This window comes from Corylus avellana, chromosome ca4, assembly GCF_901000735.1.
Source record: "Corylus avellana chromosome ca4, CavTom2PMs-1.0".
Taxonomy (NCBI): domain Eukaryota; kingdom Viridiplantae; phylum Streptophyta; class Magnoliopsida; order Fagales; family Betulaceae; genus Corylus; species Corylus avellana.
Genome location: NC_081544.1, coordinates 3237767 through 3241862, shown reverse-complemented (window position 1 = coordinate 3241862; position 4096 = coordinate 3237767).

The window sequence follows — 4096 nt, the reverse complement described above, 5'->3', positions numbered from 1 at the left end:
ATATGTGATATGTTGAAATATTGTTAATATATTATTCTCAATCAATATTACTTGGGTGGAAATTTTTTGGAAGCACAATTGAAACATAGGCCATCTTATGCTTCAACAAGTATTTGGAATGTAAAGGGTCTTCTACGGAAGGGCTGGTGTGACCACCTCCTTCAAAGTCAAACATAGGCCAACTCCTTCAAAATTTTTTACTAAATAGAACAATCATGAAGTTATGGTAATATGATTGATGATTTGAAGACTTTACTAAATAGTTTCATTTATGGCATGTGCAACGCGTAAAATGAGAAGGTTATATGGCAACTCATTGCTTGACAAAAAGCGACTCTCCAACAATTATCATAGCAAATATGGATGTAACAATATCCCGATGTTATTCATGATATTGTAATCTCAGGAAACAAATCTTTTCCAATTCATTTGAGACTAAAGAGTATTCAGTCAAAGGCTAAGATTTCTTTTTAAAAATCTTAAGGCCCCAAATGGGGCACATGTTTCACTGCTAAAATAATAATAAAATATTATTTATAGTTTTAAATTTTTTTTTTTATTAAAAAAAAAGATGGCTGAACACCCCATTTTTGACCTAGGGGAGTGGCAGAGCTAGCTACTGATAGCCGGCCAATTTAGTGGTGGCCGTGGCCAATTCTGGGCAAAATGGGGTGGCCCTATCACTTTTTTTTTTTTTTTTAATGATTTGGCCCTCGAGCCACCCCCAAAGGCCATGGGGTGGCCTAAGGCAAAAATGGGGTCGCACTCTCTTCTCCTTCTTTTCTTTTTTTTTTCCTCACTTCAAATGCTTGTTTGAGGAGATTGAAAAGGGGGAGTATGAGGCGGAGAGTGCCAAATATTGGGACGAAATGAGAGGAGTGACATGTGCTTTCCAATATATATATATATATATATATATATATATATATATATATATACTAAACAAATTTTTATGTTCAAATTACTAATCAACCGTCCATGCGCCTCTCCATCATCTTCTACAGTCTGTACTCTTCCATCCTCATGCCTACGCCCTCGTGCGTGTACCACACACGCTGCCATGACGCGTGTGGGAAACCCGCGCCTCCACCACTGATACTTGTTGCCTCTTTTTTTTCACTAGTATTGAAAAGCAATTGATTGTTGCCTTTTTACATTAATTCTTAAAGTCTAATATACCTTTTATTGCAATTGATTATTGCATTTTTGCTTTGCATTAGCATTGAACAATTTGTGTGTAGAATTTTGAAAAGATCCATGTGCTGACTCGATGTTCTTGCAAGAAGAGGAAGTAAAGAAGTAGAGAAGACCGAACTCTATCGATTGTTGAGACCCTCGCCAAGTGGGAAGAGCGTAATGCCTAGCTGGAGTGTTGCAATAATGAGATCAAATTAGTTCGTAAAGCTCCAGAAATTGGATCAAAGAAGGGATGCATGAAAGGAAAGGGAAGACCCGAAAACTCATCATTTAAATACAGAGATGTAAGGCATAGGACATGGGGTAAATGGGTTGCTGAGATTCGTGAGCCAAAGGGGAAAAGGCTGTGGCTTGGCAATTTTGAAAATGTTGTTGATCTTGCCTTGTCTTACGATAAAGCTGCAAGAGCAATGTAGAGTTCTCGTGCCTGCCTTAACTTTCTAGATGATTGTTCAGCAACAACCCCATCAAGCATCTGTTTAACAGCAACTCCGGTAAGTTATGGTTGCACAAATTACTCTGAAGATATAAGCATGAAGTTTGTTACCCCGAATTTAAGAAACGAGGATGGGGAATATGAATTGAGCAGTAATACTCTGCATGCTGCAGAAACTGAAGCGGCTGCTGCTGCTGCCACACCAAGTTGTTCACAGCAGACAAAAGAAGTAAAGGATGAGTGGTGTAACATTGAACAACAATCAAGCGGTTTTTAGGATTTGGAACAAGAGTATTCAATGAATGATATGTGGTCTTTGGAGGAAATTGACGCTCTATTGGAAAGAAATCCAATCCATGATATTGAATCGGTATTGGGTCATGATGTTGGCTATCTTTCGTTCTCTGCCGTTAAGAGTATGAATGATATGACAGTAGACGCCTTCCTGAGTATTTAGGTTTGAGTAAATATATAAGTGAGATAGGAAGGCAGTTGGAGTATTAGAATTATTTTGGATTATGAGGGAGATAGATATGCAGTATTGCATACTCGGATTGCTAACTGAGCTGATTCTTTAAGGGTTTTAGATTGGGGAATTGGCTTCATTTTTTGTATAACAATTGAGCATAGAATTATAATTCTCTTTCCTTAATACTTTCGCTCCAAAGTTCTTCCTCTTCGCACCCCTCCCCCACCCATACCCTATGTGCCCCCCACCAGCAGATCTACAACTTTTTTGTTTGAGTTTTTGAGCTTAAATCTAGTGCTTTCTTGTTTGATTTTTTGAGCTCAGATCTACTGCTATCTAACAATCACAACTGCCCACGCGCCTTTCCATCACCTTCTACTGTCTGTACTCTTCCATCCTCTTGCCTCTACCCTTGCGCATGTACCACACGCGCTGCCATGACGCGTATGGGAAACACACGCCTCCGCCGTTGATACTTGTTGCCTTTTTCTTTTCACTAGTATTGAAAAGCAATTGATTGTTGCCTTTTTGCATTGATTCTTTAAGTCTCGTATACCTTTTACTGCAATTGATTATTGTCATTTTGCTTTGCATTAGCATTAAACAATCTGTGTGTAGAATTTTACAAACATTCAGGTGCTGACTCGATGTTCTTGCAAGAAGAAGAAGTCTTGAAGTAAAGAAGACCGAACTCTATCGGTTGCTAAGAGCCTCACCAAGTGGGAAAAGAGTAATGCCCAACTGGAGTCTTGCAATAATGAGATCAAATCAATTTATAAAGCTCCAGGAATTGGGCCGAAGAAGGGATGTATGAAAGGAAAGGGAGGACCCGAAAACTCATCATGTAAATATAGAGGTGTTAGGTAGAGGACAAGGGGCAAATGGGTTGCTGAGATTCGTGAGCCAAAGGAAAAAAGGATGTGGCTTGGCAGTTTTGAAAATGCTATTGATGCTGCCTTGTCTTACGATAAAGCCACAAGAGGAATGTACAGTTTTCGTGCCCGCCTCAACTTTCTAGATGATTGATCAGCAACAACCCCATCAAGCACGTGTTTAACAGCAACTCCTGCAAGCTCTGGTTGCATAAATTATTCTGAAGATATAAACATGAAGCTTGTTACCCCCAATTTAAGAAACGAGGATGGGGAAGATGAATGAAGCAGTAATACTCTGCATGCTGCAGAAACTAAAGCGGCTGCTGCTGTTGCCACACCAAGTAGTTCGCAGTAGGTAGAAGAAGCAAATGATAAGTGGTGTAACATTGAACAAGAATCAAGCGGTTTTAAGGATTTGGGACAAGAGTATTCAACGAATGATATGTGATATTTGGAGGAAATTAACGCTCTCTTGGAAAGAAATTCAATCCATGATATTGAATCAGTATTGGGTCATGATACTGGCTATCTTTAGTTCTTTGTGGTTGAGTGTATGAATGATATGACAGTAGACGCCTTCCTGAGTTTTTAGGTTTGAGTAAATATATAAGTTAGATAGACAGGTAGCTAGAGTATTAGAATTATTTTGGATTATTAGGGAGATAGATATGCAGACTTAGATTGCTGACGGAGCTAATTCGTTAAGGGTTTTAGATTGTGGAATTGGCTTTATTTGTTGTATAACAATTGAGCGTAGAATTAGAATTTTCTTTCCTTAATACTCCCGCTCCAAAGTTCTTCCTCTTCGCCCCCTTCCCCCACCCATACCCTATGTGCCCCCCATCGGCTACTGATTGAAGTCAGATCTACTACTTTTTTGTTTGAGTTTTTGAGCTTAGATCTACTGCTTTTTTGTTTGAGTTTTTGAGCTCAGATCTACTGCTATCTATCAATCACAACCGTCCACGCGCCTCTCCATCACCTTCTATCGTCTATACTATTCCATCCTCTCGCCTCTGCCCTCGCGTGTGTACCACATGCGCCGCCATGACGCACATGGGAAACACGCGCCTCCACCATTGATACTTGTTGCATTTTTTTCTTTTCACTAGTATTAAA